At 35.9% G+C, this 15,586-nt stretch overlaps 1 long non-coding RNA gene across 1 annotated transcript; it reads right to left on the bottom strand.

The window, feature by feature from the left end:
• Positions 1–1,161: 1,161 nt before the first annotated feature.
• On the bottom strand, positions 1,162–15,337 carry LOC128290082 (uncharacterized). The gene is made up of 3 exons (XR_008279725.1): positions 15,003–15,337; positions 14,769–14,842; positions 1,162–1,182 (listed from the first exon to the last, which is right to left on the bottom strand). It is a non-coding gene; the product is annotated as an uncharacterized LOC128290082 (long non-coding RNA).
• Positions 15,338–15,586: the final 249 nt, after the last annotated feature.

The raw sequence follows: 15,586 nt of genomic DNA on the forward strand, positions 1-15,586 counted from the left end.
GACCTGGGAGTTCTTTCAGACTGAGTTCCGTAAGAAATACATCAGCTAGAGATTTATCGACCAGAAACACAAAGAATTTCTGGAATTGAAACAGGGTCGTATAGCCGTAACAGAGTATGAGCGGAAATTCATAAGACTCAGAGTGTGTTTCGACCGGAGCTATAATGTGTAAAAGATTTGAAGATGGATTGAACGAAGACATTAAACTTCTAGTTGGCATACTTGAGATAAAAGAGTTCGTAGTACTGGTTGAGCGAACCTGCAAAGTTGAAGAGCTCGGGAAAGAGAAAAGAAAAGCTGACTTTGAAGCTAAAGATGCACATAAGAGATCATCGAGTAAGCCATTTCAGTCGGCACCAAAGAAGTTCCGAGATGATTTAAGCCGTTCTAAGGCTACTTCAGGTTATTCACGACGGGATCGGGACAGACCACCTATGAGCTCGAGAGCTACCTCGTAGCTAGTGTTGGAATTGTCCCTTGATGTTTCAAGATTCGTGTTTTTCGGCTGATTTGATGTTGTTGCCATTTGATGAGTTCGACATAATTTTGGGTATGGACTGGTTGACTATAACACCCCAAACCCGGCCCAGACGTTACGACCGAATCCGGCGTGTCACATTGAAGCGTTACTAGAAAAGTCATGTTTTATCTAAAGTCTTTCTTAGTGTTTAAAGAATATCTTCGTTAAAGATTAAAGTGAATGGAAGCTGTGCACCAGGTAGGATGCCAGAAAAGAGGAGGTGAGTCAATTAGACTGCTTAAGTACCCAGCTCTTCACGGATCCAATCCTAGACATGCATACAACCATTGCCACACTTTAACTGAGTGATTGTTCAGGGAAAACCAATTCGTTTAAAACCATTTGAAAAGGTTATTAATTTTGAAAACGTTTTTGTTGCAGAAGCCTTGCTTTGTTATCGTGATATTTTGAAATCAAGTAACCTTTTTAAAACGCGCCCTAGAGCTATTCAATTTCAAACCATTAAAACAATATCATATCTAAGCTAACAAAACATACTAAAAACAATTAAAAATAATTAAAGCGGCCTTATTACAAATTAAAACCCAAAAATATAAAGGAAATGATCTAGAATAAAAGTGAAGGTATAAACACTTATTTTAAACAGTCCACATGGCCACTCTGAATCCCTCCAGCTCCAAGTCCACCGATCTAAGGCTCACCTGCAAAGATGGGAAAAAGGGGGTGAGTTTAGAAAACTCAGTGTGTAAAGTAAACCCAACTAGAGCTTAAATCAATTTAAGCTTTACTGGGCCTAAGCCCTATTCAGAAATTAGAGTTAACTGGGCCTTAGCCCATATCAATATTAATCTGGGTCATAGCCCCTTACAATATCAGAGTATACTGGGCCTAGCCAATATCAGTATCAATTGACCCATAACAAAACAGTCTCATATGATTAATGCATGATAACCCCATCCAACCCTGCATTTGCCTCCGTCCATCCCTACACTTCCTGTGGGGAATAAATCACCCACGCCATCCCTACACTTACAGTTTTAGCACCGGTTGCGGCACTAACTATAATCCGCAGCAAAGCTGCTTATATCAAAATATGTGGCACAACCACCAGAACGGGTTCTTCCTCCATAAAAAAACCCAACCCAATGCAGTATGACATGTATGCAGAATATATATAATTAACAAGGCATGCTTAAGAAAGACGATGATTATAGCGTGAAACGATTATTTACCCAGAGGCGTAATCGTAAACTTACCCTTCGAGGTATTACGATAATTCTATCTTACAGAGGTATTTCAATAATTTTATCAGTCTTTTTAGGGTTTCATGCTCATTATAGTTATTAACGTATTAACAGAAACACTTACAGAACATTTTTACTGAATTGGGCCCGTTGGCCCATTTAACCCAATTTTAGCCCATTGAGCCCAAATATACCGAAGTGCACGAAATTGCGCACTCTGCAATCTTACTGTTGAAGTTACCAAAATTATCAATACAAACAATCCCACGAGCGCTCGCACGCTCGCAAGTTCTCGAAATACCGGCTTTTCGACATTTCGGCTTTTCGACTTTTGTCGATCTAGTCTACTAGTGGGCATCGTTTACACACCTGATTTGCTACAACTGCTACCGAAATCTCCCACGATATCCTACAATCGGTCACTAGACATATCAGATCCAAAGTATAATGTCAAACATCATAAACTTACTTACCATAATCGGCTATCAATACATATAGCTCTTACGATCCTACCTTTGCCAAAACTAGTGACTAGATCTCGATCTAGTCATTCCACTTGTCTAAGCCTTCGATCAGCAGCCTCTAGATCACACTAACACCAAAACAAGTCAATTGTTACAACCCTTAGAGCCTTAAGCTCCATTCGACAGCTTCCCTATGCCTTTAGGGATTTTGGCTTTTTTAAAACCCGAAATAAGGAATAGATCTAAATACTTACCACAGGTTATTTCAACCAAAACAATTCCACTTCAGTTTCTACTCAGATCTGATGCAGACCTAGCCCTTAAACACTTTCAGAAATCGAATCTTAGAGATCTAAAGATTCGGCTATATGTCCCTAAAAACTATGGTGTTTTCAGCTTTTGGAACTGTGAAGAGGAAGATGATTTGGTATGGTGGTTTTGCAGTGGTATTACCGACAGGGGTTGAGGTTTAGAGGATGTGAAAATCGGCCAAAAGAGATGAAGAAAATAGGAGGATTTTGACTAGAAGAAATCGGCACAAGAAACAACTTTCAGGATTTCGGCTTTTATGGCAATCGGCTATAGAGGTTTAGAAAAAAATGGGAATGAAAGAGGAGATGAGTAGAATGGTAGGAATATTTTGGCTAGAGAAGAAAAGAAGGAGAAAAGAATAGAAGAAGAGAGGAGAAGAGAAGGAAGAATTCGACACTCAGGAGATCTAACTTTGTATTTTTCGGCTTTTTGAGATACTGAGAAGAGAATAGAATGAAAGGGAATTCTCTAGGTGGCTAACCCTAATTCAACAAAACAAAAAGAAAATAAAGCTTGCCCTAATGGCCATTCAGACCCACGGCCCAACCTTCCTAAAGCCCTAACCGAATTTCCACTTAAGCTCCATCACATGCCCGGCACATGCACAAAAAAAATAAATAAAAGTAACAATACGCTTACCTTGTGACTTGAACTCTGACTCCCCCTAAACATCCACAGTCACTCCCTAAACACCTAGGTGGCGCCACATGCCACTTTACCACAGATCTTTTTCTGTCCTATTTCACCACCTCAACTTTAAAAGCCCATATTGCCAGAACCCTCTCTTTCAAAATTAAAAATTCAGGAATTGCCTCGAATTAAATTTACTCTTAGGCCTTTTTTCCCACACCATAAACCCTTCGTAATTTATTTAATTACTAAACTAAACATACAAAATAATAATAATAACATCCAAATTATTCGGGCCGTTTTCCACCCGAACCCAGACTCAATGCCCAATACTTCCAGGCCTAAAAATCGGGGCGTTACATTGACTTTGCATGATGCTGTTGTAAACTAAAAAAGAAAGACCATTGATCTATGGAGCCAGAATGATGAGGTTATTCGGATTGAATCTAGTGATTTGAATGGTTTACCAGTAGTGATTTCTTCGATACTAGCTTAGAAATATGTGAGGAAAGGTTGTGAAGCTTATTTTGGTTATGTGCTTGACAGTAAAGTGGTTGAAAGAAACATTGGATCAATACCACTTTTATGTGAGTATCCGGATGCGTTTCCTGAAGAATTACCAGGTTTGCCACCTATTCGGAAAGTTGAGTTTGGTATTGAATTAGTGCCGGGGACTACTCCGATATCAATAGCTCCATACAGAATGGCACCTACTGAATTAAAAGAATTGAAAGCTTAGTTGCAAGAGTTAACAGATAGAGGTTTCGCGCGATTGAGTTTCTCTCCTTGGGGTGCACCAGTTTTATTTGTGAAAAAGAAAGACAAAACTATGAGAATGTGCATCGATTATAGACAGCTCAATAAGGTGACTATAAAGATTAAGTATCCGTTGCCAAGGATTGATGATTTGTTTGATCAACTGAAAGGGGCTACTGTGTTTTCGAAGATAGATTTGAGATCCGGCTACTATCAGTTGCGAGTTAAAGACTCTGACGTGCCAAAGACTGCCTTCCGGACGGGGTACGGACATTATGAGTTTCTGGATCTGATGAGTTGGATCTTCAAACAGTATTTGGATCAGTTTGTGGTTGTGTTCATTGATGATATATTGATCTACTGCCATGATGAAACTGAACATGCTGAACATTTGAGACTTGTGTTACAGACTTTGCGAGAAAAATAGTTGTATACGAAGTTTAGTAAATGTGAGTTTTGGGTAAGTGAAGTCAGTTTTCTAGGTCATATTGTTTCAGCATCAAGTATTCGAGTTGATCCGAGTAAGATTTTAGCAATACTTGACTGGAAACCTCTGAGAAACATTTCTGAAGTCCGAAGTTTTCTGGGACCTGCTGGTTATTATAGACGATTCGTGAAAGGGTTCTTGATGATTGCAACTCTGAAAGCTACTGCAAAAAGATGTTAAGTTTGAGTGGTTAGAAAAGTGCCAGAAAAGTTTTGATCAGTTGAAAACCCTTTTGACCGAAGCTCCAGTACTAGTTCAGACAGAATCGGGCAAAGAATTTGTTAATTATAGTGATGCTTCTTTAAATGGTCTGGGATGTGTTTTGATGCAGGAAGGCAAAGTTATAGCTTATGCCTCGAGACAGTTATAGCTAATGTAGTTATTGATACTCTAAGTCAAAAATCATTGTTTACTTTGCGTGCAATGAATGCACATATGGCTATCTCTGATGATGGTTTGATAATAGCTGAATTAAAAACAAAACCGTTATTTGTTCAACAAATTTGTGATGCACAGAAAGTTGATGATGAATTGATTGCAAAACGTGTCCAATGTAATTCAAATGATGATTCAGAGTTTTGAGTTGATAATGAAGATTTTCTGAGGTTCAGAAACCGAATATGTGTTCCAAAAAATCCAGAGTTGATTTAGATAATTTTGAACAAAGCTCACAGCAGTCAGTTATCAGTTCACCCGGGTAGTACAAAGATGTATAATGATCTGAAACAACACTATTGGTGGCAAGGTATGAAACGAGACATTTCTAACTTTGTATCGAAATGTTTAGTCTGTCAGCAAGTAAAAGCCGAACATCAGGTACCTTCTGGATTGCTTCAGCCGATCATGATACCTGAATGGAAATGGGACAGAGTCACGATGGATTTTGTATCTAATTTACCATTGACACCGAGTAAGAAAGATACAATCTGGGTTATTGTAGATAGATTGACTAAATCTGCTCACTTTGTTCCGGTTCATACAAATTACTCGCTTGATAAGTTGGCTGAATTCTATGTTTCTCAGATTGTGAGATTACATGGTGTGCCTATATCTATTGTTTCGGATAGAGATCCAAGGTTTACATTGCGGTTTTGGAAGAAACTACAAGATGCACTAGGTACGAAATTACATTTCAGCACTGCTTTCCATCAGCAAATAGATAGTCAGTCTGAGTGAATCATTCAGATACTTGAGGATATGTTGAGATGTTGCATTCTCAAGTTCGAAGGTACGTGGGAATGATATCTACCTCTGATTGAATTTGCGTATAATAACAGCTTTCAATCGAGTATCGAAATGGCACCTTACGATGCTTTATATGGTCGTAAAGTCGTACACTATTGTATTGGACTGAGCTCAGTGAAAATAAGATACACAGGGTTCGATTTAATTAGAGAAACTGAACAAAAAGTGAAAGTGATCCGTGAAAGTTTGAAAGTAGCATCAGATCGTCGGAAATCATATGCGGACTTGAAACATAAAGATATAGAGTTTCAAATAGGAGATAAAGTCTTCTTAAAAGTCTCATCGTGGAAGAAAATACTCAGATTTGGTACTAAAGGTAAATTGAGTCCGAGATTCATTGGGCCGTATGAGATTATCGAGCGAATCGGGTCGGTTGCTTATAGACTGTTGTTACCACCTGAGCTAGAAAAGATTCATAATGTATTCCATGTTTCGATGCTTCGTAGATATTGATCTGATCCCTCACATGTAATTGGTCCATCTGAGATTGAGATTAAGCCCGATATGATATACGAAGAAGAACCAATTCGCATTCTAGCTCGTGAAATTAAAGAGTTACGAAATAAGAAAATTCCTTTGGTTAAAGTACTGTGGCATAAACACGGAGTTGAGGGAGCAACATGGGAGCCAGAAGCTGCAATGAGAGAACACTATCCGAACCTATTCACCGATAAGATTTTCGGGAATGAAATCCATAAGGGGAAAGAGTTGTAACAGTCCGATTTAGACCCTAATAGGAATAGTACGAATTCGAGTTAGAAAAATATTTAAAAAATTATTTTCTGTGTTTATTTTGTGTGAATTTATATTCTTGAAATTTTAGTAATTTAATTTTGTTGTTTGAGTGTCCGATTAAATAAATGGACTTAATTGCATAAAATGCAAAATTGGTATACTAATTGTTGAAGTGTATAATTGCTTTTTTCTTTCAATATGGAGTGTTTATAATGCAAATATACCTTTCAATCTCTGCATGGACATATTCAGCCATTAGTATGTGAATTATAAATAATTAAACTAAGGGTATAAAGGTAAATTATGTAATAATAAGCTTATAATAAAACATAAAATTTAAACTAAGCTTTTATATTAATGTGTTCTTGCCGAAAATAAAAGAAGAAAGAAAAGAATAAGAAGCTAGGTATTCGACCATTGTTGATTCAAATTCAAGGTTAGTTTGGTTTTGGTTTTTGATAATTTTTACGTTTTTGAGATCGTTGCTTCAAATATTATCCGACCCATGCTTGAATTTTTTTATTTTGAAGAATATTTTGAGTTAGGTCATTGATGAGAGCTTGTGATTTTTTTTGTTTTATGATGAAATATGAAAGATATGTTTTAGATTACCATGTTTTGTATTGGAGTTTTTGATGATTTTGAGTAATTAGGACTAAATTGAAAAAATAATAAATTAAGGGACTAAAATGAAAAATAAATGAAATATATGGACTAGTATGATTATAAGGAAGATTCGACCTAACTATGTTGTTGTGAAATTTTGCATATTTTCTGTTTTGTGCAATAGGAACTAAATTGTGAAAAATGTAAAATATCAGGGGTAAAAGTGTAATTTGCCCATTTGTGTATTTCTAGATGAATTTGATTGAATATTTATTTAATAGGTTTAATTTATATTAATTTAGATTAAGGAAAGAGAAAATCGGATTTCGATCGGGGGAAAACTAAAGTTGTCGACTAGCCGATCTGTACCGATTTTTCATCGTCCGAGGTAAGTTTATAAGAAAATAGACGTGTTTAATTGTAATTAAATACCAGATATATATGCTGTTATGAAATGTATGGATTTATATTTTTTTATGGCTAAATATGAAAAGGCTTGGCTACTACATTTTCGAATTCGTTTCGATCGAGATACGACGTTCGAAAGCCCTTTATGAACCTTAGGAATAGTTAGGCTACATATGTCATGGCATAGGATTCCAATTTATGTGTACGAGTAAGACCATGGCATCGATATGTGACTCCGATATATGTGTGCGAGTAAGACCCTGTCCGAGACAGTGGTATTGATATGTGATTACATGTAAGACCACGTCTGGGACGTTGGCATTGTACGATATGTGTGATTATCCGAGTGTCTTATCCAATTTTGAATGGTTCAACGGGCAACGATAAGTGTGATCAAATGTGTAAAATGAGCTAAATGACCAAGTATGAATTAGCTTGTTATTTATTGAATTAAGGTAAGTGAGTAATTTGATTATTTGTTACAAATTGCATTCGATACAAATGATATAAATATGTGATTATAATATGTATATTCAGCCAAATAGTAATAAATGTACATGATGTTATATTATGATTCTTGATTTTTTGTATTTGAGCATGTGTATATTTAGTTACTCAATGATATTTTGATTATGAAAGTTGAATAACATTTTGTAAATTTGATCACTTGAACATTCGGCCAATGTGAAAAGTGGAGTATGAAATGTATTATATATGTAATTTTGTAGTTTGAGATTAAGGAATGATGAGTTTAATATATTTTGGTTATCTTAAATGAACTGATTATATAATTTGAATCGTTTATTTGCTTAAGACTTACTAAGCTATAAAAGCTTACTCTGTGTATATGTGTGATTGTTTTATAGATTTTGGAGCAAGTTACGAGCTCGGGGATCGTCAGCAAAGTTCATCACACTATCCACTGTTTTGGTAATTATATAGTTAAATCTGAACTATGGCATGTATAGGCTGGAACATACTTTTGAAATGTTGATTTTGATTTTGTATAAAGGCTATGCGAAAATGGCTTAATTTCTATGTTTGATTTCGATTATGTTTGGTTGTGGCTTGAAACCGTTTTGGTTATATTGCTAAGTGTTATGAAGTGATGTTGTTCATGATACGTATTTTTATGTTTTGGAAATGGGTAATGATTTTGAATGAATGTCCGGGTGACTCGGCTAAGGTATTCATAGAATAGGTTATATGTGATCGAGGTGGTTGTATTAAGTCAATGAATTATATTTGTTTCAGAAATTACAGGTTGATTATTATGTTCGAACATGAAATAATCTTGTCATGATATGATTGTTATTTGATATGGCAATATTTACGCTATTAATATAAGTATATATGTTAGATAAATGATTGTAAATGAAGTAAGGACATTCGATTATGAGATAGGACGTATGAATATTTCTTTCGAGCTATCTATGGTTCAACATTTGTGATTATGCATGTATTGAAGGGGTTTGATGTATCATTTGAATTATATGATTATAAGATAAAATGATTTAAAATTTGGGTAATGGAAATTGAGTTAAGATTTATGTTCTTTGATAAGTATGAAGTTTATATATATAGTTGTGAATATTGGATCATTATGATAAAACATTCATTAAGTTTAAAGATTAGTTTCATAAATGATCTATTTTATGGTATTAACATGCTTAAATGTTTGGCGAACTATGTGACTTATGTGATTGTTTTCTTTGTAATTAAATATTTAGTACAAATTGGATTAGTTATCTTTGTAAGTATTTATTAGGATATTTATTTGTATAATGTGTTGTCAATTGATTTTAAGTATAAATTTATTTGATATTACATATTTGAATGATGTTTGAGTTTGGGTTGAGTAATGATATCATTAGAAATTAATTTAGAAAGTTAGTGTATACTCATGTATTTATAATAGCTGAATAATCATTTAGATTATACCATACCCTCTTGTTGAAGTCCATAAATGTTTTTAGCATTTGAATGTAATAATACATTTTCTTGCATGTGAATGATATGACTATATGAATAAGTATGATATGAAATGTTTCAAATATATAAGTGTTATGTCAGTTCATAAAACAAATTTTGACTAATTTCCGAGACTCGCTCATGTGTATATGTCAATGTTTGGAATTGTGCTTTTGATCGGTAATGCCTCATAATCCTATTCCGGCGACGGATACGGGTTAGGGGTGTTACACTTTTTTTGTCTACATAGGCAGAGCCACGGGCGTGTGTCTTGACCGTTTACGATACATGACTATGTTATACGTACGTTTGTCCCCTAGGGTAGCCCTACGAATTTAAGTCAGTCTCGAGCACGGCCTAAACACATGGGCATGTGGTTGGCCGTGTGACCCAAGTCAGTAACCCCTCTAGTTTTCCCACGGCCAAGGCACACAGGCGTGTCTCCATCCGTGTGGTGCAAGTCAGTATGTATGCCATATTTTCACACGGTTTATGACACGGGTGTGTCTAGTAACCGTGTGAGGCACACGGCCTGTTCGCAGAGGCGTGTGACCATGTAATTGAAGAAAATTTTCTATGTTTCTTAAAGTTTGTTAATGTTATCAGTTTACTCCCGAACCACTTTTAAGCATGTTTTAAGCTCTCATAGAACTTTATAACGGACAATGTGAACTTTTTGTGAATGGTTTTTGATAATGAATGTATAATTGTATGTAAATGGGATGTGTTATTTGGTAATGCCTCATAACCCTATTCTCGTGTCAGATATGGGTTAGGGTGATACATTTGATTAGTATCAGAGCTAAGGTTTAGTCAATTCTAGGACTAACGCAGCGTGTGAGAGTCTAGCTATACATGCCATATATATAAATTGCGATGGTGTGTTGATTCCTGACTGTTAAAATGTGTTTTTATATAGAAAATGGATCCCGAATGAGCCATAGCTAATAATATGGAAAGCAATGTGCCTGCTCCCGCTCAAGGGGCAGTACCGGCCGATTCTAGTCCTATTTCTAGTAGTTAAGGAGGAGAGGCTAAACAAGCCTTCTTCCAAATGATGACTGAGTGGTTCACGAAATTCGTATGAACGAATCCGGCTGCTCAACAACCTCCACCCCCACCTATTCCTCAATAAGTTCTAGTTGTGTCGTAAGTTATAGATCCAATCCGATTGAGTAAGCCACCTGTTGATAAGATTCGAAAACACGGGGATGAGAAATTCTGGGCTACAGTTGATGATGATGCTGAGGGAGCTGAGTTTTGGCTCGAGAACACTATTAGACTATTTGATGAATTATCCTGTACTCCAGAAGAATGTATCAAGTGTGTGGTATCTTTACTCAGAGATAATGCATACCACTGGTGGAAAACGTTGACATCGGTGGTTCCTAGTGAACGAGTCACCTGGGAGTTCTTTAAATCTGAATTTCGAAAAAAGTACATAAGTCAAAGCTTTCTCGATCAAAAACATAAAGAGTTTGTAGAGTTGAAACAGGGTCGAATGACTGTGATCGAGTACGAAAGAGAATTTGTACGATTGAGTAAATACACTCAGAATTTTTTTTCTACCGAAGAGATTATGTGTAAGAGGTTCGTTGGCGGGTTGAATTAAAATATAAAGCTATTAGTTGGATTTTTGGAAATTAAAAAAATTTGTTGTTTTAGCTGAAAGAGCTTGTAAAGCTGAAGATATCAGCAAAGAAAAGAGGAAAGCAGATTCTGAGGCTAGAGACACCAGAAAAAGATTGATGAATAAGTCGTATTAGTCTTCATCAAAGAAATTCATAGATTCGTATAATAGTCCTAATGTTTCAATGGGATATTCAAACAAGGATTGTGTTAAACAACACTCTGGTTCTAAAGTTCAAGCTACATCAGTAGCTAGTGTTGGTAGTGTGAGAGACAATAAACCTGAATGTCAGCACTGTGAAAGATGACATTTTGGAGAATGCTGGAACAAAAGAAATAAAGCTTGTCACAAATGTGGATAGTTGGTTCATTTTATGCGAGACTGTCCAAAGTTGATGGAAAAAGAGGAGGTTCAAAACACGAGGCTGAGTAATACTGTAGCTAGAGGTAGACCACCCAGAAACACGGGAAATGTAAGTGGTGGTAGAGATGTGACACGAGATATTGCTACGAGATCTGATGCTAGAGCACCTACCCGAGCCTATGCTATTCGCTTTCACGAAGAAGCATCATCACCAGATGTTATAACTGGTACTTTTACTCTCTATGATACTAAAGTTATTGCATTGATAGATCCAGGATCAACTCATTCGTATATATGTGTGAATTTAGTATCTAGTAAGACTTTTCTTGTAGAGTCTACTAAATTTGTAATTAGAGTATCGAACCCCTTAGGCTAATATGTGTTGGTTGATAAAGCGTGTAAGAACTGTCCAATGATGATTTGGGATAATTGCTTTTCGGCTGATTTAATACTGTTACCATTTGATAAGTTTAATATAATCCTCGGTATGGATTGGCTAACGTTGCATGATGTTGTTCTAAATTACAAACGAAAGGAGATTGATTTGAGATGTCAGAATAATGAGATTATTCGAATTGCGTCAGATAATTTGAATGGATTGCCGGTAGTGATTTCATCGATGTTAGCACCGAAATACGTGAAAAAGGGTTGCGAAGCTTATTTTGCTTATGTGCTTGATACGAAAGTGATTGAAAAGAAGATTGAATCAGTACTAGTTGTGTGTGAGTATCTAGATGTATTTCCTGAAGAGTTACCGAGTTTACCATCGATTCGAGAAGTTGAATTTGGTATTGAGTTAGTACCTGGAACAACTCTGATATCGATAGCTCTGTACAGGATGACACCGACTGAATTAAAAGAGTTGAAAGCTCAATTGCATGAGTTAACAGATAGAGTCTTCATACGACTGAGTTATTCTCCTTGGGGTACACCGGAATTGTTTGTGAAAAAGAAAGACTGAACTATGAGAATGTGCATCCATTATCGACAGCTCAATAAAGTGACGATCAAGAACAAATATCCACTACCACGAATTGATGATTTGTTTGATCAGTTGAAAGGGGCTACAATGTTTTCAAAGATAGATTTGAGATCAGGTTACTATCAGTTGAGAGTTAAAAACTCTGATGTGCCGAAAACTACTTTTTGAACAAGGTACGGACATTATGAGTTTTTAGTTATGCCTTTCGGACTAACGAATGCACTTGCTATTTTTATGGACTTAATTAATCGAATCTTTAAACTGTATTTGGATTGATTTGTGGTTGTGTTTATAGATGACATATTTATTTACTCTCGTGATGAATCCGAGCATGCTGAACATCTGAGAATATGCTACAGACTTTACGTGATAAGTAGTTGTTTGCAAAGTTTAGTAAATGTGAATTTTGGTTGCGTGAAGTTGGTTTTCTAGGACATATTGTGTCAGCATCGGGTATCCAAGTTGATTCCAGCAAGATTTCTGCGATTATGGATTGGAAGCCCCTAAGAAATGTATCCGAAGTTCGAAGTTTTTTGGGACTCGCTGGTTATTATAGACGGTTCGTAAAGGGTTTCTTTATGATTGCAACCCTGATGACGAGAATACTTCAGAAAGATGTTAAGTTCGAGTGGACAGAAAAGTGGTAGAAAAGTTTTGATCAGTTGAAAGTTTTGTTGACCGAAGCTCCGGTGCTAGTTCAACCAGAGTCGGGTAAAAAGTTTGTCATTTATAGTGATCCATCGTTGAATGGTCTGGGCTGTGTTTTGATGCAGGAAGGCAAAGTCATAGCTTATTTGTCTATGTTTTTTAGATAATAAAAGCTATTTTGGACTCGGGGATCGTCAGGAGCATCGTCACACTATCGATCATTTGTTGGTACTTTTGAAGCTTGTATATATGGCATATGGCATGTATAGGCTAGTGATATTTTGGTATGTTTTGAGTCTTGATATTAGCCATGAGATTTGGAAAATGTATTATGTATAACCATTTAAGTTGGCTTGAATTAAGTGTTTGGTAAGGGTTATATGTGATGTATATAATGCTTTATGAATTGGTTTGGTTTGAGATGATGATATTATAAGTTTTGTGTTATGAAATAGATGATATTATGATGAATTAGTGAATAGGGAATATATACAAGTTGTGATGATTTTGGCATAACGATTTGGTATAATTTGAATATGGAAATGATTAGTTGAAATGGTTGATTATAAATGGTATGTTATGTGTATGTTTTGGTGGGTTTTGGTTGCTTATAAATGACTTGAAATGGTACCAAATAGGTTGAATTATATGCATGATTGTAGGGTGGCAAATTGGGATTTCAAATGGCCTATTTTTGTCCACACGGGCAAAGACACGGGCGTGTGTCTCGGCCGTGTGTGACACACGGCTATGTTATACATACGTGTCCCCTGGGGTAGCCCTACGAATTTAATTCAGTCTCGAGCACGGGCTAGACACACGGGCATGTGGTTGGCCGTGTGACCCAAGTCAGTAACCCCTCCAGTTTTCCCACAGCTAAGGTACATGGGCGTGTCTCCTGCCGTGTGGTGCAAGTCAGTCTGTATGCCCTATTTTTATACAGTTTATGACACGCGTGTGTCTAGTAACTGTGTGAGGCACACGGCCTGTTCACAAGGGTGTGTGACCCTGTAATTAAATAAAATTTTCTAAGTTTCTTAAAGTTTGTTAATGTTATCGGTTTAGTCCCAAACCGCTTTTAAACATGTTTTAAGGTCTCGTAGAACCTTAAAAGGGACGATGTGAACTTTTTTGTGAATGGTTTTTGATAATGAATGTATAAATGTATGTGAATGGGATATGTTATTCAGTAATGCCTAGTAACCCTATTCTGGTGTCAGATATAGGTTACGGGTGTTACATACCTAGGCTTATAAATATATAATATTATGTCGTAAACTGAATTTAAATATTTTTATTATGTTCTCTTAGCTAGTATTTTATAACTAATTTTTGATAAAATAGCAAAGCATATAAATCTAGTTTATTGATATATTTTGAGAAATCATAGTGCCGAGAATTGATTTTGAAGATAATTTAAATGTGGATATTTTGTGAAAAATAGGTTGAAATGCTGCAATTTTTATAAAATAATTTTACCACTATATTTTCTATTAAAAAAAAGGAAAAGTGAGTCGCTTCGGCAACGAAATGTGACATTTTATATTCGGATCCAACAGCTAGGTCAGGTATAAGGTGTCACATTATACCTATTTAATAATCTGACTAAATAATTCTATTAAATTTAGAATACAATAATGAAACTAAAATTGAGATTATATGATATGCACCCAACTTCAGATTCAATGTATCTTTAATTCATAGCAAATACTGCTTTCTTTCAAGTTCATCAAGCTCACGAATACAACTTAAGAAACTGACATGCAAATAAAAAATAAAAAGCAAAGTGAAATGCGAAAAGCACACCTAAAATCAAGCTTCTCTTCTCATCAGTGTCCAGTGTCACCCCCAAATCTTCTCCTTGCAACGAGCTATCATTACTGCAATGAACACATACACCTTATTTTTCATTTCATCAATAAATTTGAAATAGGCTAGTCTCCATGATTGTTTTATTACCAAACTCCCACAAACAACCCAAAAATCCTATGGCTAATCCCACTCCCATGCTTATATAAAACCCGAACTTCTCATCTTTACCTTCTGAGTCTCCATTTTCATCTTCTCCATCTCTATTGGTCGGTGGTGAAAAACTGTTTGATAATGAAGGACTGCAAAGCTTTGGGTTTCCTTCATATATACAACGTTCATTGAAAGTTTGGAATTGGTTACCTATTGGGATTTGACCCCATAACTTGTTGGGTGACAGATTCAAATAGTTCAAGAAAGTCATTGAGATCATGCTAGTAGGAATTGGGCCTGAAAGATTGTTGTATGAGAGATCAAGACTTTCCAACAGTTGTAAATTCCTAATGTTCTCTGATATCTTCCCACTCAAATGGTTCCACGACAAATTCAGAGTGAACAATACTGAAAGCTTTGTTATATGATCTGGTATCTCTCCTTTTAAATCATTAGCCGATAGATCTATGACATTGAGCAGTGGAATTATCTTTTTGTATTCACTTTTTCTACCTTTTGAGACAATCTCCACATGCTCACAGAATTCTATATGCAGAGTTGAGGGTAGTTCATCGAAATAAAAACCCAGTTAAGTAAAAGTTTTCAAGTTGCCCAAGTATTTGGGGATGGTCCCTGATAACTTGTTTTGAGCAAGATCTATG

The sequence above is a fragment of the Gossypium arboreum genome, chromosome 3, assembly GCF_025698485.1.
Source record: "Gossypium arboreum isolate Shixiya-1 chromosome 3, ASM2569848v2, whole genome shotgun sequence".
NCBI lineage: Eukaryota > Viridiplantae > Streptophyta > Magnoliopsida > Malvales > Malvaceae > Gossypium > Gossypium arboreum.